The 26,569-nt window shown below is 44.3% G+C and overlaps 10 non-coding genes across 10 annotated transcripts; all 10 read left to right on the forward strand.

The window, feature by feature from the left end:
* Positions 1-14,619: 14,619 nt before the first annotated feature.
* trnan-guu (transfer RNA asparagine (anticodon GUU)) lies at positions 14,620-14,693 on the forward strand. The gene has a single exon. It is a non-coding gene; the product is annotated as a tRNA-Asn (tRNA).
* Positions 14,694-15,430: 737 nt separating this feature from the next.
* trnak-cuu (transfer RNA lysine (anticodon CUU)) lies at positions 15,431-15,503 on the forward strand. Its single transcript has one exon. It is a non-coding gene; the product is annotated as a tRNA-Lys (tRNA).
* Positions 15,504-16,565: 1,062 nt separating this feature from the next.
* On the forward strand, positions 16,566-16,638 carry trnan-auu (transfer RNA asparagine (anticodon AUU)). Its single transcript has one exon. It is a non-coding gene; the product is annotated as a tRNA-Asn (tRNA).
* A 1,387-nt stretch (positions 16,639-18,025) lies between these two features.
* On the forward strand, positions 18,026-18,099 carry trnan-guu (transfer RNA asparagine (anticodon GUU)). Its single transcript has one exon. It is a non-coding gene; the product is annotated as a tRNA-Asn (tRNA).
* A 1,167-nt stretch (positions 18,100-19,266) lies between these two features.
* Positions 19,267-19,340, forward strand: trnan-guu (transfer RNA asparagine (anticodon GUU)). The gene has a single exon. It is a non-coding gene; the product is annotated as a tRNA-Asn (tRNA).
* A 2,508-nt stretch (positions 19,341-21,848) lies between these two features.
* Positions 21,849-21,922, forward strand: trnan-guu (transfer RNA asparagine (anticodon GUU)). Its single transcript has one exon. It is a non-coding gene; the product is annotated as a tRNA-Asn (tRNA).
* Positions 21,923-22,659: 737 nt separating this feature from the next.
* Positions 22,660-22,732, forward strand: trnak-cuu (transfer RNA lysine (anticodon CUU)). The gene has a single exon. It is a non-coding gene; the product is annotated as a tRNA-Lys (tRNA).
* Positions 22,733-24,273: 1,541 nt separating this feature from the next.
* On the forward strand, positions 24,274-24,346 carry trnak-cuu (transfer RNA lysine (anticodon CUU)). Its single transcript has one exon. It is a non-coding gene; the product is annotated as a tRNA-Lys (tRNA).
* A 1,277-nt stretch (positions 24,347-25,623) lies between these two features.
* On the forward strand, positions 25,624-25,697 carry trnan-guu (transfer RNA asparagine (anticodon GUU)). The gene has a single exon. It is a non-coding gene; the product is annotated as a tRNA-Asn (tRNA).
* Positions 25,698-26,444: 747 nt separating this feature from the next.
* On the forward strand, positions 26,445-26,518 carry trnan-guu (transfer RNA asparagine (anticodon GUU)). The gene has a single exon. It is a non-coding gene; the product is annotated as a tRNA-Asn (tRNA).
* Positions 26,519-26,569: the final 51 nt, after the last annotated feature.

The raw sequence follows: 26,569 nt of genomic DNA on the forward strand, positions 1-26,569 counted from the left end.
ATAAAGACAAAGACATAGCCATACAAACACACAGACATTAACGCCACGGTTAACTCTCTGGGGTCGGCGGTATCGCCGGCGATACCAGCTGACTTTTTTCCTTATCAGTGCAAGAGAGACTCAAATTACTCTGTTGATTTTGATCTAACATATAAGTGTTATACATCATTCGATCCTGTTAAGTTTGTATTTTTTTTGTGGAACCTCACAATAAAAACAAAGTGTTGTGCTTTTCGCCAAATAAAGAAAAATTAACATGATGCGCGTTCTGCCTTCTCTCTGTCAGTGAGGTCCATTCTGAAACACGTCCGAAAAATGTCTAAATGACTAAGTCAATACTTGTCACAGAGATACGAGACATGTGTCTTTTTAAAGCTTGTATTCTCTTCTTTTAAATGAAGTAATTTATTAAAAAAAGAAATATTTCCAGTTTATGTAATTCGTTTGAAACCAAGGAGAAGTACAGTTTTTCGGTCTCAGTTCATTATCTTTCATTAGCTGAGGCCGCCACGCCCCCAGCGCTTTTCACATGGTAAATAGGTGATCTAACGTTATGCATCGCACACGCCCAGCAGCAATCAATGGCATAAAAACATGAAGTTTCTCCATCAGATTCACTGATAGTTCATTGCGTTTTGAGGATGGCACACTACTCCTTCAGATGATTCTGGACAGCGAGGAAGGATTCACCTTTTTCTCAGAGGAAGATTGTAACTCCGACGACGAACGGCTGCATTTTGAAGAACGAATTGATCCCGCCGAGGATACAAGTTCGAAGTAAGTTGTTTAGTGTTTTATAATTTCTTTTCTGATCGTATAGAGTTCAAATGAATTTTCAGACTATATTTTGCCTAGCTTTTGACATCTTACAGAAAAGATTGCCTCACAATATCCCTAACATTCGTGTACCGTATTTTCCGCACTATACGGCGCACCGGATTATAAGGCGCACCTTCAATGAATGACCTATTTTAGAACATTTTTCATATATTGGGCGCACCGGATTATAAGGCGCATAAGATACTGCAGTCAAACGTTTGACTGGGTTTGCGTTATGCATCCACTAGATGTCAACAAATGTCAACAAAAAAGTCAGATAAAGTCAAACTTTATTAAGCTTTCTGACAACTCCGTTCACTCCCATGGTAACGTTGTTCAAACGTTAAAGGAAAACTCCGGTCAATTTTAACATTGACATTATCATTTTTTGTAAATTTGGAGTGCCGTCAGCGATCATTGGTGCGCGCGATCATTGGTAACTAAGCAACAGTGGAGACTCAGACTGTCAGCTGTCAGACGATGACGGTGCTGTGTGGTGTTCTGAGAATATCAGCTCAAATCCGAATCAGATGTTGAACACACGGAGGAGGTTTGATCGCGCGCGCGCGAACTCGACAATCAACTGTGGACTTCGACCGAAAACAGGAAGTAAATACGGGTATGTGAGCTGGCTGAATAAAGAGATTATTCCTGCCTTCGTGAAAGCTCGGATCACAGTTGAGACTGATATATCAGCCCAGGCATCCACGATCCATTGGCAGATAGTGGCGTAAGTCGTCCGGCGCTGTCTCCCCGTCTTGGTGAACGTGTGTGCACCATCCATATATAAGGCGCTCCGCATTATAAGGCGCACTGTCGTTTTTTGAGAAAATTAAAGGCTTTTAAGTGCGCCTTATAGTGCGGAAAATACAGGTATACGCTCGTGTAAACTTTTTAAATGTGATATTACTCACATATTTGTATATTAAATATATATAGTTTTGATTAGCTTATGACACTGATTATCATGCTAAAATACTGCCTTATGTGTAATTTCTTTTGTTTGCGAATAACTGCTTAGGTTATATAATGATTTAGTGAAATATATTTCAGCCTCCGGTAAAATATGTGATACTGTCTAAATACAATATATTATTTATGTATAAATGTTCAGTTAGGCTAACTGAAATAAAACCATGTCTATATTGTGAAGGGTAGTCAACTTTAGCATGGGTGTGTTCACTTATTCTGAGCACTGTGTGTGTGTGTGTGTGTGTGTGTATATATATATATATATAATTAAATCGCAATTTTAACCAGAAAAATCTACAATGCATGCCCAAAGTCGTGCAGCCATATAGTTTCTCTTGATATCAGCATGTTCAAAGGTGTTTATTGATTTTATTTTATTTTTTACAGGGAAGATATGCCACTGATGAGTCCTGCTGACTTCAACATTCAACAGTCTCTGTACATGAACATGGTACAATGAAAAATCAAACACCGTGGAAATGACAGGTATGTACTATGTTTCAGGAATGGGACAATGTTGTGTGACTGTTCAAGCCTCTGTCTTTAGATCAGTGTGTTTACTAATGTGCTTTTTTGTCCTTTGTTGTGTGTCTTTGGATTATGTTGTGTTGTAAATGAATCCAAACAATCTAAAAGCCATTCTTTTTTAAATCTCCTCATTCTTTGTGCAAGGCTCCTCGTAATGATAGGGCCTGACAGCACCTAATAGGGCCATTATGGGAGGGTCTTTGTCTTTCTCAGCTGTGAAATGCTATGCATATTAATGAGAGATCACGCCTCCTCGCATAAAGCTTTCTCAAACAAAACACGTCATACACATTCTAAACGACTTTATTGACTTATCTGAATGAGTAGTCCGGATGATTCTCACATAGTTTTGGAGCAAATATTCTAGGCTTTGTGATACAATTTTCAAAAGTCTTGTGAAGAAATAATCAATATGTGTTTTGTGGCCTTATTTCAGAAACTTTAATTTTTAGTTTTTTCAATAACCATGCATAAACAATATTCTCTCAAAAATACAAATATGTACATACATGTTGCTCACATATTATGGTAGCCCTGTTTGTGCTAAATAGAGTGTAATTACACATGTGCCATTAATATGTTTATAAGCAACTGAAAAAAGCACAAATGTCAGGGCATGTCAAAACATCTCAAGGACCCCAAAAACACCTTAGACCCCAGAGGGTTAAGTGATGACGAAATAAACACCTCAGCTAGAAAAGCCTACAAGAACAGCTACTATATGTTAAATGCTAAATCTAAAAGGTATTTCTTAAGCTTTTGTTTAAAAACAGTTAATTTAGGTTCCAATCTGATAGAAAGAGGTAGGTCATTCCAGAGTTTTGGAGCAATCGCTACAAAAGCTCGATCTCCAACTCTCCGTTTTGTTCTAGGAGTCGTTAAAACCAGCTGGTCAGCTGACCTCAAAGACCGTTTTGGTTCACATTTCTTAATCAGATTTACCAAATACAATGGAGCCATACCATGCAGTGATTTATAAACAAAAAATAAAATTCTGTAATCGATCGGTAGCCACTTTAAAGTGCTCAAAACTGGGGTAATATGATCTCTCTTACGAGTACCTGTCAAAAGTCTCGCAGCTGCATTTTGGACCAATTGTAAGCGATTAATCAATGATTTATTTATGCCGACATAGAGCGAGTTACAGTAATCTAGTCTTGTTAATATAAAAGCATAAATGAGTTTTTCTAGGTCACGCAAGGTCAGAAATGGTTTCACCTTCGCTATTATTCTCAAATGATAAAAACAAGACTTGACCACAGAATAAATCTGTCTCTCGAACTTGAGATCACTATCAAACAGAACTCCTAAATTTCAAACTAATGGCTTACAGAAAGGGGCTAGATCACCCAGATCAACAGAATTATTTAAAGCTCCAAACCATGCAACTTCAGTTTTCTGTTCGTTTAGTTTAAAAAAATTAAAGATAGCCATTATTTGATGTCATGTATACAATCCCACAATGACTCTATTTGTTTTTTACTATTCTTTTTCAAAGGGAGATAAATGTGCATATCATCTTCATAAAAATGGAAAGGGATTCCATGTTTACTAAAAATTGACCCAAGGTGTCAGGTGTGGGGTTGAGGAGATGAAGCGAGGACTCAATTGCAGGAAAAATGAGTTTTTAATAAGTATAAAAAATAAAACAAATACAAACAAAAACTACCCCGAGGGGGAAAACAAGGCAGACTTGACTTGGAAAACAAAAGACTTGATTTGACTTGACTGAACTTGGCAACAGCATCTAGGCAGGACACAAGAGGTACATTCGACGACGAAACAGCACAGGACTGCAAACACAGGGAAAATAAATAGGGAGACCAAACAAAGGAGGTAACGGGCAGACTGATCTCATGAAATAGCGTATGTATGACACGCCAATTCGTATTTCCATTTTTGGCGTGCTATCAACACGCATAATCGCTTTTCAGCGTGTTTATCAACGCCGTTGACTTAACGTTACATTACTGTATATATAAATATATGACCTACCCCAACCCCGTCCCTAAACCTACCCGTCACTGGGGTTAATACCATTTATGAGTCTTCCCCTACCATCCTAGGTAAAAAAATATCGCTCGCCAGATGTAGATATAGAATTTGCTTCGTTTCGCTCTGACATTTAACGGTGTACACATACACGCCTAATCACTCGGACATTTAACGGCGTAGACATACACGCGCGTGGACATACACGCGGATAGCTCAAAATGCGTATAGATAACACGCCACTTGACTTAAAAGTGGCGTGTATGTTTACGCAAAGTCATGATGTCATGTTGTAACGAGGGAGGACAGGTGGGGCAAATGAATCAATCAGGTAACGAGGGAGGACAGGTGGGGCAAACAAATCAATAATCAGGTAACAAGATGGGAGGGGCTAGACAATCAACAAGAGAGCACATGGGACAAGGAAACATACATGACAAGCCATGTGCTCACACCAAACATGACTTGAACACAAGCACATGGCCAGTAAAACCAATCACCAGCCATGTGCTCACACAAAACGAGACATGAACACGCAGCTAATGAAAACACTCATAAGCCACGTGTTCACACAAAACATGACAACATGAAAGCACACAGCTAGGGAAAAAGTACATGAAATAAGGCACAGACAAGACAAAACAGGAGCGTCAGGGCTCTTGTCACAAAACCAAGAAATAGACTAGACAGAAGTGACAGATCCCTGACACAAGAGGTAACAAATGCAAGGAAAACAAAATTGGTCCAAGAATGGACCCCTGTGGAACCCCACTTTGCATAAATGCGAATTGTGTACTCTTGACCAATATTTACAGAGAAGGTTCAATTTAAAATAAAAGACTTGAACCATGCAAGCGCTGTACCACAAATTCCAACAGCATTTTCAAGGCGTGAGAATAAAATCTCATGGTCGATGGTGTCAAATGCGGCACTAAGGTCCAATAAAACAAGAACTGCTGAGGACCCCGAGTCAACTGCAGTCAATAGATCATTTGAAACTCTAATCAAAGCAGACTCAGTACTATGGTAAGCCCTAAAACCTGACTGAAAATTTTCAAATATCTCGTTTTGAATCAAATAAGTATTTATTTGACTCAGAACGACCTTCTCCAAAACCTTAGTTAAAAAGGGTAACTTCGAAATTGGCCGATAGTTTGATACGACCGCAGGGTCAAGATGTGGTTTTTTTAAAAGAGGCTGGACAAAAGCGTGTTTAAACTGCTTAGGAACAACTCCATTTAAAAGACTATTATTTATGATAGATAAAATACTCGGACCAAGAACATCAAATGCTTCCTTTACTAACCTCGCTGGAATAATGTCTGATAAACAGTCAGTTAATTTTGACTGTTTAATTATCTCGGTTAGTGACTGCAGGGAGATTATTTCAAAATGATCAAAACTGACAGATAATGTCTGGACAACTGAAGGATCAAACAAACTTGGTTCGATCGTGGATCTAATCTCAGAGATCTTTTGGACAAAATAATCCAAAAAGGCCTCACAAGTGATAAGGAGAGGATGAGATAACACATCAGTTTTTGGATTAAAAACAGAGTTTACTATATTAAATAAAACTTGCGGCCTACTACTATTTCTTGTAATTACGTCTGCAAAATAATTGATCTTAGCCATCTTTACAACATTCTGATAATTAACTTGAGACTCACGCAGCATTTGAACGGATATCTGTAGCTTGTCTTTTTTCCATTTTCGTTCAAATTTTCTACAGATTATCCTTAACTCGCATCATTGAGCCAGGGTTCCGGTCTAACTGTGCACTTTTTAACATGGAGTGGGGCTACTGAGTCCAAGCAGGGTAGACAGACGGAATATAGCATCTCAAGTGAGGAGTCTAAATCCATGTTAAGAGAGAGGCTGTCCATTAAATAAAAAAGTTTTATTTCATAAAATAAGTTTTTAAATTGGTCTATAGCTTCGGTGTTTAGAGCCCGACGTAGTTGACTTTGAGGTCTTGATTTATCGATTTCATGAGGTATAAACACTTTAAAAATAATTGACTTATGGTCAGAAAACGCTTGATCTGATATTTCAATATCAGAAATAGATAAACCAAAAGTCAAAACTAAATCTAAGATATGACCTTGAACATATCAGCACACATGTATATTTAAATCACCCACTAATAGTAATTTGTCATATTATAGTACGATTTCCCTTAAAAACTCAGAAAACTCGCCAATGAAATCCTTATTATATGTTGGCGGTCGATATATTACAGCACATGCAACCTGATTTGTCACAAATAGCTGCAAATCAAAGCTTAAAAAAGGGGCGGCAAACAAAGGTTGACATGAAAAACTGTTTTTAAAAACAGAAGCCAGGCCACCCCCGCGGCTTGTGGTGCGCGGGGTATTAAAGAAACCACAGTCTGGAGGTAACAGATCCGTAAAATGGCTTAAATCATCGGGAGTTAGCCAAGTCTCAGTCAAAAACAAAAAGTCTAGGTTGCGTTCGACAAAAAAGTTATTTAAAATGAATGTCTTATTTAATAACGAATGCACATTCATCACCGCCAATGTCAGTTCGGTAGATACCTCCAAGTTTGGTTCTCTGCGAACTTGTCGAAGATTTTGCGGGTGTGCCATTCGTCTGCAAAGCCGAGGGGCCCGGTAGGTTGACGATATGACTCTGTCGCGTGGATTCACCGGTAAGATCCACTTGTAGGAGAATTCAAAAGGTCGCCCGGTGAAGAACCACTTTTCTTCCCGCTCGAGTGACGGCCCTGGGAGATGAGAGCAAGACATCCTGAAAGAGGCAAAGCGCGCCCTCGCCTTTACCGCAAAGCCGCCTCATCGTCCACCTCTCCTGCGGCGTTTGCATGCACACAATAGTCGGCACAGGTGGAACGGGAACAAGCGACCAGGTGGCAGGTAATTAGAGCCAGATCCTTTTTGTTTGTAAAAGCATGCTCCGTCCATTGATGATTTGATATCTAAGAGCATTTGCCGGTCGTAGGTTATCAAAGCAGAGGAGTTTATCACACAGAAGGACATAAACACAAATAAAACAAAGACAAACTCGCAAAGCGAGAGACGGCATGCCATGCACAACGGCGCCATCTTTTATCAGCTCATAACATGATTTGGCACCCGCGCCCCGACTTATGGGCACTGCACGTGTGGACTGTCAACGGATACCCGCTGACCTCCCAGTCGGAGTGCTGAGTAGAATTACGCAAGCGAGAGCGCCCTCTACTAGACGGCTCTATGCTTCTAAGTGGTCAGTGTTTTCTGGCTGGTGTGCAGCCAAAAGCCTAGACCCTCAACACTGTGGTGTTGTGGAAATTCTCTCTTTCCTTCAAGAGCTTTTGGATGTGGGCAGGTCCCCCTCCACGCTCAAAGTATATGTGGCAGCCAGAGCAGCGTTCACAGAAGCTTTGCACGGCCAGTCACTGGGAAAGAACGATCTTATCATCCGTTTCCTCAGGCGAGCTAGGAGACTGAATCCTCCTCGCCCCCCTATGGTTCCAGCCTGGGACCTTTCCACATTCCTAGAGGCTATGAAGAGTGACCCTTTCGAGCCACTACAATCAGTGGACTTACGGTGTCTCTCGTTCAAAACAATTTTTCTCATGGCTCTCGCTTCAGTCAAGCGAGTGGGTGATTTACACGCGCTCTCTGTGAGTGCGTCGTGCATGGAATTTGGGCCTAATGACTCTAAAGTCACGCTCAAACCAAGACACGGATATGTTCCCAAAGTGCTCTCCACCCCGTTCAGAGCGCAAGTCATTTCTCTGTCAGCCCTTCCGGGAACTGACGGAGAGAGCAATGTAAATCTCCTTTGCCCAGTTAGGGCGTTGCGGATTTATGTTCAGTGGACTGCTGCCTTCAGGCAATCAGAACAGCTTTTCGTTTCGTTCGGTGGCCGCGCTAAAGGTCTAGCTACCTCGAAACAAAGCATTTCCAGGTGTATAGTTGATGCTATCGCTTTGGCTTATAAGTCTAAAGGCCTTCATTGCCCCTAGGGCTGTGTTGAAAAAATCGATTCACCAATTCTGAATCGATTTTGATATTAATTTCTAAAGATCGATCCCTAACTCAGAGGATCGATTTAATAATAGGCTTACATTTTCCCCGTGAACTTTAACTTGCCGCGACTGGGAGATCCATGTATGCGCATTGAAAGGCTTTCACTCAGTGCGCACATTGTTACGACAACGGGCTTTGAGTGAGTCATTAAACCGTTCATTCAACTAACACGTTCAAAAAACCTGATTCATTAAAAGAGATGTAATGAAACAAGGTGTTAATTATTTTTAACTTTGAGTTCCACTTTTCAAGGCTCAGCTGAGAAGCAATGCGTCGCATGGGTAACGCTGAAGCTGATGCTTCACTTATTAGAGACCAATATGGCATTGATTCAATGCGTGACTCGCTGATTTTATTTCCCCGCGGCTTCCTCGCGCTGTGGAATGCTGACCAGCGCTGCTGCTGACGCGCATTTATAGTAAATACCCATGACGTGAACGTTAAAAAGGATGATACGACAAATATTTCCATTTCCTTTGACACGGCAACCTTTTTCACGAATACATATGACTTCAAAGACAGACGCAGGTAATCACACGTGCTCTACCGATCTCTCTCATTCACTGTCTGTGCGAAGCCTATGTAGGCTACACATCACCACGATAAACAGTCTTGTTTGTTATCATTATGAACTTGTTTAACATTCAATACACATGCATGAAGTTCAAAACAAGAAGGGTATAGCCTTATAAAAAAAACGTGAATATCGCGGTTGCTGCTGTTACTTGCAATCCTCTGCGGTTGACTTGTCAGTGGCGCGGTACTACAAGATTGCGGTAATCGCGACAGCCCTAGTACTGCTGCTGATATACCTCTGCCTCCTCTGTCATCTACACCAGTGCAAGTTTGTGAAAGCAGTTGTATCAACACTCTGGAAGGGGATTGTTCTTTACAACCATCAATACTCCATTAATTTGCAGTTAAATGTCTATAATAATAGTATCAATATGTTGCATAACTACAGTCCTGTAATTCAGGTAACAGCTGAAAAAAAAATGCTTTTTTTCAAAAACACTTATCTAAATCTCGAAGATCGGATCAGATCAGATCGAATCAAATCATATAATGATAATTGATTCAAGATCTTGAGAATCGGAATCGAATCGATTCTTGAAATTTGAATCGAAACCCAGCCCTACTTTAGGCATTAGAGCCCATTCCACCAGAAGCGTGGCCTCTTCGTGGGCCTGGACTAGTGGTGTTTCACTCCAAGATATTTGTAGAGCGGCAGGCTGGGCCTCTCCGTCTACATTTGTTAGGTTTTACAACCTGGAGTTTCCTGCCTTACAGGCTAAACTATTTTCAGTTTAGACCACTGTTGTCTTATAAACTGATTAAGTTGTTTCTATACAGCTCAGCCCGACTTTCGTCCACGCTGACTGTTATATTGTGTTAAGCACTCATCTTATGCAATATGAGTTGTCACACTCCCTTATATGGTCATCCTGGACTGTCGAGCCAGTTCTCCGGCCTGGCCGTCTTCACTATTATGTGTTCCCCGGGCACTTACCCTTGGGACTATGAGTGGATGATTTCAGCACGCATGGCGTTTTACATTGGGTTCCCGTAACGTAAGCTAACTTACGCAACACGAGAGTACTCTCGTAAGAGAACGACACTCGGTTACTAACGTAACCTCGGTTCTGTCTAGTAGAGGGAACGAGTGTTGCGTAACCCTGCCGTGCTAGTGCTGCGTTCTGGTTCGCTTCGAGATAAAAAGGCTTACGTCATGACCAGTCCATCGATGGGTTGCAGCATTTGCCACAGAGCGACCAATAGGCGCGAGAGCTGCCTCGCCTTGCTCTGCTCTGTGCAACAATGCGTTTTACATATAGGAAAAATTAAAGGATAATTTTTTGGCTTCAGTATTCTCGAGAAAAGGGATTTTCCCAAAAAAAGTTTGTTATTTTCAGTACCCACTTAAAACTGCTCCTCCCCCCAAACGAATCGCTTGACGTCATAAGGGGGAGACGTCTCCCCAGGTCGCTGAGAAAGTGAATTTGTGAGCTGTGTTGATAATTGTACGAGTGAGAGAATTAGTGATTAGGACATTTATTTATTTAGTTAGTTATTTAAGTTATGTAGTTAGTTAGGTATACGCTGGCGTATTTTCACGATGGTGAATTACTGTGTTTGTGCTGGGTGCAAAAACACTGTTAAAACTGGTCACAGACTCCACTTTTTCCCAAAAAGCAGGTCTGTGTTCCGTGCCTGGGTCAACTTTGTTCGGACCAAACGCACTGACTTCAGTGCTGCTTCGGTATCCAAGACTTCGGTCATTTGCAGCGCACATTTCTTCCAGTTTTTATGTTTCCGCTGTTCGATCGCGCCCGCGCCTCTCTCTCTCTCTCTCTAGTAAGTAAGTACGTAAGTAAAGTTTATTTCTATAGCACATTTAAAACAGCTTGCGCTGACCAAAGTGCTGTACATAGTTGTACTGGCCACAGGGTAATAAAACACATGTAATAGAAATACATTTACAAATACATTTGGTTTAGGCTAAAACAACATTACAGAGAGACAGCAGGTTAAAACACACATAGCAGGAAAAACATTTAAGATGCCTAAAAGGCCAACTGTTGTGAGTCACCAGTCTGAGATAGATCCATTTGCAGCGAAGGTTTATTAAAAACAATCAGAAATAAACAGAGGTAAACCAGAGCAAACACAGTGGAACAGGCAGGGCTAAATCGTAGTCAGATACCAGGCAGTGGATCGGGGCAGGCAGATAACAGGCAAGATCGGAACTCCAGGCAGAGGATCGAGGCTGGCAGAAAACAGGCAGAAGACAGGGGCAAAACAGGTCAGTAATCAGTCAGGTTATCCGGGGTTTATAATGCTCAGAAATGTTCACAAACGCAAAACAAAACTTCGCACTGAGAGCCATTCGAGGTGCGGTTAAATAGTCTGGGTGATAGACTGCAGCTGGGCGAGGTGATGAGAGTCATTAGGAGTTGCAGCTGAGTGTGATTAGAGGGCTTCTGGGGAATGTAGTGCAACGGAGAAAATTAGAACTCGGGTGAAAGCGGTCTTGGTTGGCTAACAAGGGAGGTTGCAGAATCTGGGATCGTAACACCAACATAAAAAGGTCGGTTTTAAGTCTAGCTTTAAAAATATCAATATGGGGGGCATTTCTGATTTCGGGTGGCAGTCGGTTCCACAGCTGAGGGCCAGCAATAGAGAAGGCTCTGTCACCCTTCCGCTTTAGCCGGGACCGTGGGACATGCAGCAGGCCCTGACTGGAAGATCTGAGGGCTCTGGGAGTTGCTTGGAGCTGAATGGTATCTGCTAAGTAGCTTGGAGCCAGTGCGCGTAGAGATTTAAAAACCATTAGCAGTATTTTAAATTGTATCCTAGACTGGACAGGAAGCCAGTGCAAAGAGGCTAGGACGGGTGTGATGTGTTCACGTTTTTTTGTGTTTGTGAGCAGTCTGGCCGCTGCGTTTTGAACCATCTGAAGCCGTGCCACTAGAGTATAGAGAATTACAGTAGTCTAAACGGGAGGTTATGAAAGCATGAATGACTTTTTCCAAATCTTTGAGTAACAGAAAAGGCTTGAGTTTGGAAATTATTCTCAACTGATAGAAACTGGATTTCACTACAGCTGATACTTGTTTTTCTAAATTGAGTTCTGAGTAAAAAATAACGCCTAAATTACGTGCGTGAGTTTTAACGTATGGTGCAAGGGGACCAAGGACAGCGGTGGTGGCAGTTTTTGATCTTGAGGGGCCAAAGATGATAACTTCAGTTTTGTTCTCGTTCAACTGAAGAAAGTTGTTACTCATCCAAATTTTGATTTCTTTTAAGCAGTCTAAAAGAGGTTGCATTGAGTTGCATGATTTTAGTGGGATGTATAATTGGGAATCATCTGCATAAAAATGGAAAGTGACATTAAATTTTCGAATAATTTTTCCTAGGGGGAGCATATAGAGGCAGAAGAGTACTGGGCCCAGAATGGATCCCTGGGGGACACCATGAAGCACAGGTGCAGGGGATGAAGAATAATGGCCTATGTTAACTGAATAAGTTCTTTGATGGAGATAAGAGTGAAACCAGTTTAGAGCAGTGCCCTTGATGCCAACCCACTGTTCAAGACGCTCTAGTAATGTGCCATGGTCTACAGTGTCAAACGCAGCACTAAGATCCAATAAGACTAGGATGGCATTATTACCTGAGTCAAGGGTGAGCAAGAGGTCATTTGTCACCTTTAGCAGGGCTGTCTCTGTGCTATGGCGAGTTCTAAACCCGGACTGAAATGGCTCAAGGATCTCTGTGGAATTGAGATGTGAGAGCAGCTGCGTTAACACCACCTTCTCCAAGATTTTTGAAATAAATGGCAGTTTGGATATGGGCCGAAAATTATTATAACATTTTGCATCTAGATTATGTTTCTTTAGCATGGGCTGGACAACCGCGTGCTTAAGATTTGTGGGAACAATGCCTGAAGCAAGGCTAGAATTAAGAATAGCTAGAATAGAAGGACCAACAACATCAAAGGCATCTTTGATGATCTGGGGTGGAATGGGATCATGTGGGGTTGTTGATATTTTCATGTGTTTAACAATGTCCCATAGCTCATTGTAAGACAGTCGTTGAAATTGGTCAAGTGTAGCTGTAGTTATAGGGTGGAGTGGTATGGTCTCAGAAACAACATGAGCAAACTGTGCTCTGATGTGGTCGATTTTCAGAGTAAAAAACTTCACGAACTCACAATTATCACAATTATTAATGGATGCCTCAATTTCTGGATAAACTTGTGGGTTAACTATTGAGTTGATAGTATTAAATAAAATTCTAGGGCGATGAGAATGTCTAGTGATAATAGCCGAAAAGTGCTTAGCCCTGGCTTTTTTTGCTGCACTTTGGTAATTGGTCAAAGAGTTTTTAAATATTTCTAGAGAGACTTGGAGGTGGTCTTTATTCCATTTACGCTCCGCTCTTCGAGAAATCTGCCTGAGGTGGCGAGTGGAATCATCCATCCACGGTTGGGATTTAAAATTAGGGCGTTTAATTTTCAAAGGGGCCACAATATCAAGGATAGCTGAGCAAGAAGCATTGAAAGAGGATATTAGCTCATCAGGGCTCAAGAGGTGTTCATGTGCAGTGATAGAGGCATTGCCCGCATCTCTCAGAAAACATTCAGAAAACTCAGTAGCAGTAGAGGAGTTGATATGACGAGAGTAGTGGCCAGAAGATCTGGCTGAATATAGTAGATTAGATAGTTTAACATTGAACATAATAGGCATATGGTCGGAGAAGGATGCATCCTCAAAGCTTATGTTCTCAATAGAGAACCCATGCGACATAATCCCCAGATAGCAACATTGTTTCGGCCCAGATCCGGCCCACATCTGGCACTTGTGGGATACGGATCTGGCCCACATGCAGCATGGAATGACGGCCCTTGGGTGGCCCACTCCTGTTTGCCAGATCTGGGCCACAAGCAGGCCATAGCAATGCCACATGTCAGCCAAGAGCAAAGAAATAAACCAGAACTGGACTTTATCTGAGCCACAAAATCTGTGTATATTAAATATGGAGTCATCTCAACCTTAATAAACCTGTTAACAAGCAGAATCACTGAAGGAAAGAAGAGAATAGAAAAAGAGACGAGCAGAAACACAAGATCTACAACTGACTTCAGACACAGTCTTAGATGAAATCACCTGAAGAGAAAAGAAGACATTAAATCTCTGAAGATCTCAGCAGAGGAGGATTAAACAACTCCACAAACAGCATTGCCAGCCTCACTTATTACTAACCAGACTGACTTTATTTCTGTCAGACTTCTACAGAAGTTTTTATTGAGAATTAACAGAGGTTTAACTCTGTTTCATTTGAAGTCACCATAACAGTGATAAGTGTTTCCATTAGTTGGGCTCTTAACTCTTAATATAGCTCTTGTCTTTTTTTGGCCGTTGTGACAGTGTGTTTAGTCAAACACATTTGCAGCAGCAAAGAAAGCTAAAGTGAAATGAGATCAGGTTATAATGGTTACCTGTTGAAGGTATTATAATCATCATGAAATAACTTGATTCGCTGATGTCTTTGGCATCTAACAATTGTGTTGGTCCACTAATACACAGCAAAATCCCCAGTGTTAAATTAAGCAGTAGACGACTGGTCTCTCGTCCCAACAGGTGGTCTCGGTTTTCAACGCGCTGTACAATTACGCTAGTGGAAAACTAGTTTGTCTTTGCCGGAAACGTCCAATTGTGCTTTTTTATAACCTGACCCAGTGGCTGACTTGCCGCCGGTCTCTGTGGCGCAATTGGTTAGCGCGTTCGGCTGTTAACCGAAAGGATGGTGGTTCGAGCCCACCCAGGGACGATGGATCTTTTGTTCCAAGGGGTGGAGGAGGCCTGTGTTCCAAAGAAGTCCTGTTCAAAACTCCTTTCAAATCACCATCGAGCATCTGTGGTGTGTGGATATAATGGTGATGTTTTGTTCCAAGTGGAGGAGGAGGCCTGTGTTCCAAAGAGGTCCTGTTCAAAACTCCTTTCAAATCACCATCGAGCATCTGTGGTGTGAGGATATAATGGTAATGTTTTGTTCCAAGTGGAGGAGGAGGCCTGTGTTCCAAAGAGATCCTGTTCAAAACTCCTTTCAAATCACCATCGAACATCTGTGGTGTGTGGATATAATGGTGATGTTTATTTCCAAGTGGAGGAGGAGGCCTGTGTTCCATTGAGGTCCTGTTCAAAACTCCTTTTAAATCCCCATCGAGCATCTGTGGTGTGTGGATGGAATGATCATGTTTTGTTCCAAGTGTGGAGGAGGCCTGTCTTCCAAAGAGGTCCTGTTCAAAATTCCTTTCAAATCACCATCGAGGCCTCCTCGATGCCCTACTGTGTTCCAGTGAGGTCCTGTTCAAAACTCCTTTCAAATCACCACCTTTCAAATACCCATTTCCAACTTTCGACTGTGATCGAATGGGGGTTTTGGTCATATAAGGAGGCCACCAGTAACTTGTAACCTATCAGGCTCTCAGACATGAGGCCAATCGATTCGCAAAATGTGAGGCTCCGTTAAAATCTGCGACCAGCCCGAAGTAAAACCCTGCACCCGCCCGGCTAGCTCAGTCGGTAGAGCATGAGACTCTTAATCTCAGGGTCGTGGGTTCGAGCCCCACGTTGGGCGTATCTATGAGCTATCTCTCTTCCCAACAGGTGGTCTCGGTTTTCAGCGCGCTGTACACATTACTCTAGTGGAAAACTAGTTTGTCTTTGCCGGAAACGTCCAATTGTGCTTTTTTATAACCTGACCCAGTGGCTGAGTTGCCGCCGGTATCTGTGGCACAATTGGTTAGCGCTTTCGGCTGTTAACAGAAAGGATGGTGGTTCGAGCCCACCCAGGGACGATGGATGTTTTGTTCCAAGGGGTGGAGGAGGCCTGTGTTCCAAAGAGGTCCTGTTCAAAACTCCTTTCAAATCACCATCAAGCATCTGTGGTGTGTGGATATAATGGTGATGTTTTGTTCCAAGTGGAGGAGGAGGCCTGTGTTCCAAAGAGGTCCTGTTCAAAACTCCTTTCAAATCACCATCGAGCATCTGTGGTGTGAGGATATAATGGTGATGTTTTGTTCCAAGTGGAGGAGGAGGCCTGTGTTCCAAAGAGGTCCTGTTCAAAACTCCTTTCAAATCACCATCGAGCATCTGTGGTGTGAGGATATAATGGTGATGTTTTGTTCCAAGTGGAGGAGGAGGCCTGTGTTCCATTGAGGTCCTGTTCAAAACTCCTTTCAAATCACCATCGAGCATCTGTGGTGTGTGGATGGAATGATCATGTTTTGTTCCAAGTGGTAGAGGAGGACTGTGTTCCATTGAGGTCCTGTTCAAAACTCCTTTTAAATCCCCAACGAGCATCTGTGGTGTGTGGATGGAATGATCATGTTTTGTTCCAAGTGTGGAGGAGGCCTGTGTTCCAAAGAGGTCCTGTTCAAAATTCCTTTTAAATCACCATCGAGGCCTCCTCGATGCCCTACTGTGTTCCAGTGAGGTCCTGTTCAAAACTCCTTTCAAATCACCACCTTTCAAATACCCATTTCCAACTTTTGACTGTGATCGAATGGGGGTTTTGGTCATAAAAGGAGGCCACCAGTAACTTGTAACCTATCAGGCTCTCAGACATGAGGCCAATCGATTCGCAAAATATGAGGCTCCGTTAAAATCTGCGACCAACCCGAAGCAAAGCCCTGCACCCACCCGGCTAGCTCAGTCGGTAGAGCATGAGACTATTATTCTCAGGGTCGTGGGTTCGAGCCCCACGTTGGGCGTATCTATTAGCTATCTGTCTTTCCAACAGGTGGTCTCGGTTTTCAGCGCGCTGTACACATTACGCTAGTGGAAAACTAGTTTGTCTTTGCCGGAAACGTCCAATTGTGCTTTTTTATAACCTGACCCAGTGGCTGAGTTGCCCCCGGTATCTGTGGCGCAATTGGTTAGCGCGTTCGGCTGTTAACCGAAAGGATGGTGGTTCTAGCCCACCCAGGGACGATGGATCTTTTGTTCCAAGGGGTGGAGGAGGCCTGTGTTCCAAAGAGGTCCTGTTCAAAACTCCTTTCAAATCACCATCGAGCATCTGTGGTGTGTGGATATAATGGTGATGTTTTGTTCCAAGTGGAGGAGGAGGCCTGTGTTCCAAAGAGGTCCTGTTCAAAACTCCTTTCAAATCACCATCGAGCATCTGTGGTGTGAGAATATAATGGTGATGTTTTGTTCCAAGTGGAGGAGGAGGCCTGTGTTCCAAAGAGGTCTTGTTCAAAACTCCTTTCAAATCACCATCGAGCATCTGTGGTGTGTGGATATAATGGTGATGTTTTGTTCCAAGTGGAGGAGGAGGCCTGTGTTCCAAAGAGGTCCTGTTCAAAACTCCTTTCAAATCACCATCGAGCATCTGTGGTGTGAGGATATAATGGTGATGTTTTGTTCCAAGTGGAGGAGGAGGCCTGTGTTCCATTGAGGTCCTGTTCAAAACTCCTTTCAAATCACCATCGAGCATCTGTGGTGTGTGGATGGAATGATCATATTTTGTTCCAAGTGGTAGAGGAGGACTGTGTTCCATTGAGGTCCTGTTCAAAACTCCTTTTAAATCCCCATCGAGCATCTGTGGTGTGTGGATGGAATGATCATGTTTTGTTCCAACTGTGGAGGAGGCCTGTGTTCCAAAGAGGTCCTGTTCAAAATTCCTTTTAAATCACCATCGAGGCCTCCTCGATGCCCTACTGTGTTCCAGTGAGGTCCTGTTCAAAACTCCTTTCAAATCACCACCTTTCAAATACCCATTTCCAACTTTCGACTGTGATCGAATGGGGGTTTTGGTCATAAAAGAAGGCCACCAGTAACTTGTAACCTATCAGGCTCTCAGACATGAGGCCAATCGATTCGCAAAATATGAGGCTCCGTTAAAATCTGCGACCAGCCCGAAGCAAATCCCTGCACCCGCCCCGGCTAGCTCAGTCGGTAGAGCATGAGACTCTTAATCTCAGGGTCGTGGGTTCGAGCCCCACGTTGGGCGTATCTATTAGCTATCTCTCTTCCCAACAGGTGGTCTCGGTTTTCAGCGCGCTGCACACATTACGCTAGTGGAAAACTAGTTTGTCTTTGCCGGAAACGTCCAATTGTGCTTTTTTATAACCTGACCCAGTGGCTGACTTGCCGCCGGTCTCTGTGGCGCAATTGGTTAGCGCGTTCGGCTGTTAACCGAAAGGGTGGTGGTTCGAGCCCACCCAGGGACGGTGGATGTTTTGTTCCAAGGGGTGGAGGAGTTCTGTGTTCCAAAGAGGTCCTGTTGAAAACTCCTTTCAAATCACCATCGAGCATCTGTGGTGTGTGGATATAATGGTGATGTTTTGTTCCAAGTGGAGGAGGAGGCCTGTGTTCCAAAGAGGTCCTGTTCAAAACTCCTTTCAAATCACCATCGAGCATCTGTGGTGTGAGGATATAATGGTAATGTTTTGTTCCAAGTAGAGGAGGAGGCCTGTGTTCCAAAGAGGTCCTGTTCAAAACTCCTTTCAAATCACCATCGAGCATCTGTGGTGTGAGGATATAATGGTGATGTTTTGTTCCAAGTGGAGGAGGAGGCCTGTGTTCCATTGAGGTCCTGTTCAAAACTCCTTTCAAATCACCATCGAGCATCTGTGGTGTGTGGATATAATGGTGATGTTTTGTTCCAAGTGGAGGACTAGGCCTGTGTTCCATTGAGGTCCTGTTCAAAACTCCTTTCAAATCACCATCGAGCATCTGTGGTGTGTGGATGGAATGATCATATTTTGTTCCAAGTGGTAGAGGAGGACTGTGTTCCATTGAGGTCCTGTTCAAAACTCCTTTTAAATCCCCATCGAGCATCTGTGGTGTGTGGATGGAATGATCATGTTTTGTTCCAACTGTGGAGGAGGCCTGTGTTCCAAAGAGGTCCTGTTCAAAATTCCTTTTAAATCACCATCGAGGCCTCCTCGATGCCCTACTGTGTTCCAGTGAGGTCCTGTTCAAAACTCCTTTCAAATCACCACCTTTCAAATACCCATTTCCAACTTTCGACTGTGATCGAATGGGGGTTTTGGTCATAAAAGAAGGCCACCAGTAACTTGTAACCTATCAGGCTCTCAGACATGAGGCCAATCGATTCGCAAAATATGAGGCTCCGTTAAAATCTGCGACCAGCCCGAAGCAAATCCCTGCACCCGCCCCGGCTAGCTCAGTCGGTAGAGCATGAGACTCTTAATCTCAGGGTCGTGGGTTCGAGCCCCACGTTGGGCGTATCTATTAGCTATCTCTCTTCCCAACAGGTGGTCTCGGTTTTCAGCGCGCTGCACACATTACGCTAGTGGAAAACTAGTTTGTCTTTGCCGGAAACGTCCAATTGTGCTTTTTTATAACCTGACCCAGTGGCTGACTTGCCGCCGGTCTCTGTGGCGCAATTGGTTAGCGCGTTCGGCTGTTAACCGAAAGGGTGGTGGTTCGAGCCCACCCAGGGACGGTGGATGTTTTGTTCCAAGGGGTGGAGGAGTTCTGTGTTCCAAAGAGGTCCTGTTGAAAACTCCTTTCAAATCACCATCGAGCATCTGTGGTGTGTGGATATAATGGTGATGTTTTGTTCCAAGTGGAGGAGGAGGCCTGTGTTCCAAAGAGGTCCTGTTCAAAACTCCTTTCAAATCACCATCGAGCATCTGTGGTGTGAGGATATAATGGTAATGTTTTGTTCCAAGTAGAGGAGGAGGCCTGTGTTCCAAAGAGGTCCTGTTCAAAACTCCTTTCAAATCACCATCGAGCATCTGTGGTGTGAGGATATAATGGTGATGTTTTGTTCCAAGTGGAGGAGGAGGCCTGTGTTCCATTGAGGTCCTGTTCAAAACTCCTTTCAAATCACCATCGAGCATCTGTGGTGTGTGGATATAATGGTGATGTTTTGTTCCAAGTGGAGGACTAGGCCTGTGTTCCATTGAGGTCCTGTTCAAAACTCCTTTCAAATCACCATCGAGCATCTGTGGTGTGTGGATGGAATGATCATATTTTGTTCCAAGTGGTAGAGGAGGACTGTGTTCCATTGAGGTCCTGTTCAAAACTCCTTTTAAATCCCCATCGAGCATCTGTGGTGTGTGGATGGAATGATCATGTTTTGTTCCAAGTGTGGAGGAGGCCTGTGTTCCAAAGAGGTCCTGTTCAAAATTCCTTTTAAATCACCATCGAGAACTCCTCGATGCCCTACTGTGTTCCAGTGAGGTCCTGTTCAAAACTCCTTTCAAATCACCACCTTTCAAATACCCATTTCCAACTTTCGACTGTGATCGAATGGGGGTTTTGGTCATAAAACAAGGCCACCAGTAACTTGTAACCTATCAGGCTCTCAGACATGAGGCCAATCGATTCGCAAAATATGAGGCTCCGTTAAAATCTGCGACCAGCCCGAAGCAAAGCCCTGCACCCGCCCGGCTAGCTCAGTCGGTAGAGCATGAGACTCTTAATCTCAGGGTCGTGGATTCGAGCCCCACGTTGGGCGTATCTATTAGCTATCTCTCTTCCCAACAGGTGGTCTCGGTTTTCAGCGCGCTGTACACATTACGCTAGTGGAAAACTAGTTTGTCTTTGCCGGAAACGTCCAATTGTGCTTTTTTATAACCTGACCCAGTGGCTGACTTGCCGCCGGTCTCTGTGGCGCAATTGGTTAGCGCGTTCGGCTGTTAACCGAAAGGATGGTGATTCGAGCCCACCCAGGGACGATGGATCTTTTGTTCCAAGGGGTGGAGGAGGCCTGTGTTCCAAAGAGGTCCTGTTCAAAACTCCTTTCAAATCACCATCGAGCATCTGTGGTGTGTGGATATAATGGTGATGTTTTGTTCCAAGTGGAGGAGGAGGCCTGTGTTCCAAAGAGGTCCTGTTCAAAACTCCTTTCAAATCACCATCAAGCATCTGTGGTGTGTGGATATAATGGTGATGTTTTGTTCCAAGTGGAGGAGGAGGCCTGTGTTCCAAAGAGGTCCTGTTCAAAACTCCTTTCAAATCACCATCGAGCATCTGTGGTGTGAGGATATAATGGTAATGTTTTGTTTCAAGTGGAGGAGGCCTGTGTTCCAAAGAGGTCCTGTTCAAAACTCCTTTCAAATACCCATCGAGCATCTGTGGTGTGTGGATATAATGGTGATGTTTTGTTCCAAGTGGAGGAGGAGGCCTGTGTTCCAAAGAGGTCCTGTTCAAAACTCCTTTCAAATCACTATCGAGCATCTGTGGTGTGAGGATATAATGGTGATGTTTTGTTCCAAGTGAAGGAGGAGGCCTGTGTTCCATTGAGGTCCTGTTCAAAACTTCTTTCAAATCACCATCGAGCATCTGTGGTGTGTTGATGGAATGATCATGTTTTGTTCCAAGTGGTAGAGGAGGACTGTGTTCCATTGAGGTCCTGTTCAAAACTCCTTTTAAATCCCCATCGAGCATCTGTGGTGTGTGGATGGGATGATCATGTTTTGTTCCAAGTGTGGAGGAGGCCTGTGTTCCAAAGAGGTCCTGTTCAAAATTCCTTTTAAATCACCATCGAGGCCTCCTCGATGCCCTACTGTGTTCCAGTGAGGTCCTGTTCAAAACTCCTTTCAAATCACCACCTTTCAAATACCCATTTCCAACTTTCGACTGTGATCGAATGGGGGTTTTGGTCATATAAGGAGGCCACCAGTAACTTGTAACCTATCAGGCTCTCAGACATGAGGCCAATCGATTCGCAAAATGTGAGGCTCCGTTAAAATCTGCGACCAGCCCGAAGCAATGCCCTGCTCCCGCCCGGCTAGCTCAGTCGGTAGAGCATGAGACTCTTAATCTCAGGGTCGTGGGTTCGAGCCCCATGTTGGGCGTATCTATTAGCTATCTCTCTTCCCAACAGGTGGTTTCGGTTTTCAGCGCGCTGTACACATTACGCTAGTGAAAAACTAGTTTGTCTTTGCCGGAAACGTCCAATTGTCCTTTTTTATAACCAGACCCAGTGGCTGACTTGCCGCCGGTCTCTGTGGCGCAATTGGTTAGCGCGTTCGGCTGTTAACCGAAAGGATGGTGGTTCGAGCCCACCCAGGGACGATGGATGTTTTGTTCCAAGGGGTGGAGGAGGCCTGTGTTCCAAAGAGGTCCTGTTCAAAACTCCTTTCAAATCACCATCGAGCATCTGTGGTGTGTGGATATAATGGTGATGTTTTGTTCCAAGTGGAGGAGGAGGCCTGTGTTCCAAAGAGGTCCTGTTCAAAACTCCTTTCAAATCACCATCGAGCATCTGTGGTGTGAGGATATAATGGTAATGTTTTGTTCCAAGTGGAGGAGGAGGCCTGTGTTCCAAAGAGGTCCTGTTCAAAACTCCTTTCAAATCACCATCGAGCATCTGTGGTGTGTGGATGGAATGATCATGTTTTGTTCCAAGTGGTAGAGGAGGACTGTGTTCCATTGAGGTCCTGTTCAAAACTCCTTTTAAATCCCCATCGAGCATCTGTGGTGTGTGGATGGAATGATCATGTTTTGTTCCAAGTGTGGAGGAGGCCTGTGTTCCAAAGAGGTTCTGTTCAAAATTCCTTTTAAATCACCATCGAGGCCTCCTCGATGCCCTACTGTGTTCCAGTGAGGTCCTGTTCAAAACTCCTTTCAAATCACCACCTTTCAAATACCCATTTCCAACTTTTGACTGTGATCGAATGGGGGTTTTGGTCATAAAAGGAGGCCACCAGTAACTTGTAACCTATCAGGCTCTCAGACATGAGGCCAATCGATTCGCAAAATATGAGGCTCCATTAAAATCTGCGACCAGCCCGAAGCAAAGCCCTGCACCCGCCCGGCTAGCTCAGTCGGTAGAGCATGAGACTCTTAATCTCAGGGTCGTGGGTTCGAGCCCCACGTTGGGCGTATCTATTAGCTATCTCTCTTCCCAACAGGTGGTTTCGGTTTTCAGCGCGCTGTACACATTACGCTAGTGGAAAACTAGTTTGTCTTTGCCGGAAACGTCCAATTGTGCTTTTTTATAACCAGACCCAGTGGCTGACTTGCCGCCGGTCTCTGTGGCGCAATTGGTTAGCGCGTTCGGCTGTTAACCGAAAGGATGGTGGTTCGAGCCGACCCAGGGACGATGGATGTTTTGTTCCAAGGGGTGGAGGAGGCCTGTGTTCCAAAGAGGTCCTGTTCAAAACTCCTTTCAAATCACCATCGAGCATCTGTGGTGTGTGGATATAATGGTGATGTTTTGTTCCAAGTGGAGGAGGAGGCCTGTGTTCCAAAGAGGTCCTGTTCAAAACTCCTTTCAAATCACCATCGAGCATCTGTGGTGTGAGGATATAATGGTAATGTTTTGTTTCAAGTGGAGGAGGCCTGTGTTCCAAAGAGGTCCTGTTCAAAACTCCTTTCAAATCACCATCGAGCATCTGTGGTGTGTGGATATAATGGTGATGTTTTGTTCCAAGTGGAGGAGGAGGCCTGTGTTCCAAAGAGGTCCTGTTCAAAACTCCTTTCAAATCACCATCGAGCATCTGTGGTGTGTGGATATAATGGTGATGTTTTGTTCCAAGTGGAGGACTAGGCCTGTGTTCCATTGAGGTCCTGTTCAAAACTCCTTTCAAATCACCATCGAGCATCTGTGGTGTGTGGATGGAATGATCATATTTTGTTCCAAGTGGTAGAGGAGGACTGTGTTCCATTGAGGTCCTGTTCAAAACTCCTTTTAAATCCCCATCGAGCATCTGTGGTGTGTGGATGGAATGATCATGTTTTGTTCCAAGTGTGGAGGAGGCCTGTGTTCCAAAGAGGTCCTGTTCAAAATTCCTTTTAAATCACCATCGAGGCCTCCTCGATGCCCTACTGTGTTCCAGTGAGGTCCTGTTCAAAACTCCTTTCAAATCACCACCTTTCAAATACCCATTTCCAACTTTTGACAATTTTCCAATTTCCAACCAATGCGGTCTCTGTGGCGCATTGGTTAGCGCGTTCGGCTGTTAACCGAAAGGGTGGCGGTTCGAGCCCACCCAGGGACGGTGGATGTTTTGTTCCAAGTGGTAGAGGAGGACTGTGTTCCAAAGAGGTCCTGTTGAAAACTCCTTTCAAATCACCATCGAGCATCTGTGGTGTGTGGATATAATGGTGATGTTTTGTTCCAAGTGGAGGAGGAGGCCTGTGTTCCAAAGAGGTTCTGTTCAAAATTCCTTTTAAATCACCATCGAGGCCTCCTCGATGCCCTACTGTGTTCCAGTGAGGTCCTGTTCAAAACTCCTTTCAAATCACCACCTTTCAAATACCCATTTCCAACTTTTGACTGTGATCGAATGGGGGTTTTGGTCATAAAAGGAGGCCACCAGTAACTTGTAACCTATCAGGCTCTCAGACATGAGGCCAATCGATTCGCAAAATATGAGGCTCCATTAAAATCTGCGACCAGCCCGAAGCAAAGCCCTGCACCCGCCCGGCTAGCTCAGTCGGTAGAGCATGAGACTCTTAATCTCAGGGTCGTGGGTTCGAGCCCCACGTTGGGCGTATCTATTAGCTATCTCTCTTCCCAACAGGTGGTTTCGGTTTTCAGCGCGCTGTACACATTACGCTAGTGGAAAACTAGTTTGTCTTTGCCGGAAACGTCCAATTGTGCTTTTTTATAACCAGACCCAGTGGCTGACTTGCCGCCGGTCTCTGTGGCGCAATTGGTTAGCGCGTTCGGCTGTTAACCGAAAGGATGGTGGTTCGAGCCGACCCAGGGACGATGGATGTTTTGTTCCAAGGGGTGGAGGAGGCCTGTGTTCCAAAGAGGTCCTGTTCAAAACTCCTTTCAAATCACCATCGAGCATCTGTGGTGTGTGGATATAATGGTGATGTTTTGTTCCAAGTGGAGGAGGAGGCCTGTGTTCCAAAGAGGTCCTGTTCAAAACTCCTTTCAAATCACCATCGAGCATCTGTGGTGTGAGGATATAATGGTAATGTTTTGTTTCAAGTGGAGGAGGCCTGTGTTCCAAAGAGGTCCTGTTCAAAACTCCTTTCAAATCACCATCGAGCATCTGTGGTGTGTGGATATAATGGTGATGTTTTGTTCCAAGTGGAGGACTAGGCCTGTGTTCCATTGAGGTCCTGTTCAAAACTCCTTTCAAATCACCATCGAGCATCTGTGGTGTGTGGATGGAATGATCATATTTTGTTCCAAGTGGTAGAGGAGGACTGTGTTCCATTGAGGTCCTGTTCAAAACTCCTTTTAAATCCCCATCGAGCATCTGTGGTGTGTGGATGGAATGATCATGTTTTGTTCCAAGTGTGGAGGAGGCCTGTGTTCCAAAGAGGTCCTGTTCAAAATTCCTTTTAAATCACCATCGAGGCCTCCTCGATGCCCTACTGTGTTCCAGTGAGGTCCTGTTCAAAACTCCTTTCAAATCACCACCTTTCAAATACCCATTTCCAACTTTCGACTGTGATCGAATGGGGGTTTTGGTCATATAAGGAGGCCACCAGTAACTTGTAACCTATCAGGCTCTCAGACATGAGGCCAATCGATTCGCAAAATGTGAGGCTCCGTTAAAATCTGCGACCAGCCCGAAGCAATGCCCTGCACCCGCCCGGCTAGCTCAGTCGGTAGAGCATGAGACTCTTAATCTCAGGGTCGTGGGTTCGAGACCCATGTTGGGCGTATCTATTAGCTATCTCTCTTCCCAACAGGTGGTTTCGGTTTTCAGCGCGCTGTACACATTACGCTAGTGGAAAACTAGTTTGTCTTTGCCGGAAACGTCCAATTGTCCTTTTTTATAACCAGACCCAGTGGTTGACTTGCCGCCGTTTCTGTGGCGCAATTGGTTAGCGCGTTCGGCTGTTAACCGAAAGGATGGTGGTTCGAGCCCACCCAGGGACGATGGATGTTTTGTTCCAAGTGGAGGAGGAGGCCTGTGTTCCAAAGAGGTCCTGTTCAAAACTCCTTTCAAATCACCATCGAGCATCTGTGGTGTGAGGATATAATGGTGATGTTTTGTTCCAAGTGGAGGAGGAGGCCTGTGTTCCATTGAGGTCCTGTTCAAAACTCCTTTTAAATCCCCATCGAGCATCTGTGGTGTGTGGATGGAATGATCATGTTTTGTTCCAAGTTTGGAGGAGGCCTGTGTTCCAAAGAGGTCCTGTTCAAAATTCCTTTTAAATCACCATCGAGGCCTCCTCGATGCCCTACTGTGTTCCAGTGAGGTCCTGTTCAAAACTCCTTTCAAATCACCACCTTTCAAATACCCATTTCCAACTTTTGACTGTGATCGAATGGGGGTTTTGGTCATAAAAGGAGGCCACCAGTAACTTGTAACCTATCAGGCTCTCAGACATGAGGCCAATCGATTCGCAAAATATGAGGCTCCATTAAAATCTGCGACCAGCCCGAAGCAAAGCCCTGCACCTGCCCGGCTAGCTCAGTCGGTAGAGCATGAGACTCTTAATCTCAGGGTCGTGGGTTTCGAGCCCCACGTTGGGCGTATCTATTAGCTATCTCTCTTCCCAACAGGTGGTTTCGGTTTTCAGCGCGCTGTACACATTACGCTAGTGGAAAACTAGTTTGTCTTTGCCGGAAACGTCCAATTGTGCTTTTTTATAACCTGACCCAGTGGCTGACTTGCCGCCGGTCTCTGTGGCGCAATTGGTTAGCGCGTTCGGCTGTTAACCGAAAGGATGGTGGTTCGAGCCCACCCAGTGACGATGGATCTTTTGTTCCAAGGGGTGGAGGAGGCCTGTGTTCCAAAGAGGTCC

Source organism: Rhinichthys klamathensis, unplaced genomic scaffold (assembly GCF_029890125.1).
Source record: "Rhinichthys klamathensis goyatoka isolate OS25496 unplaced genomic scaffold, OSU_Roscu_1.1 h1tg000001l_1, whole genome shotgun sequence".
In the NCBI taxonomy this organism is placed as follows: Eukaryota; Metazoa; Chordata; class Actinopteri; order Cypriniformes; family Leuciscidae; genus Rhinichthys; species Rhinichthys klamathensis.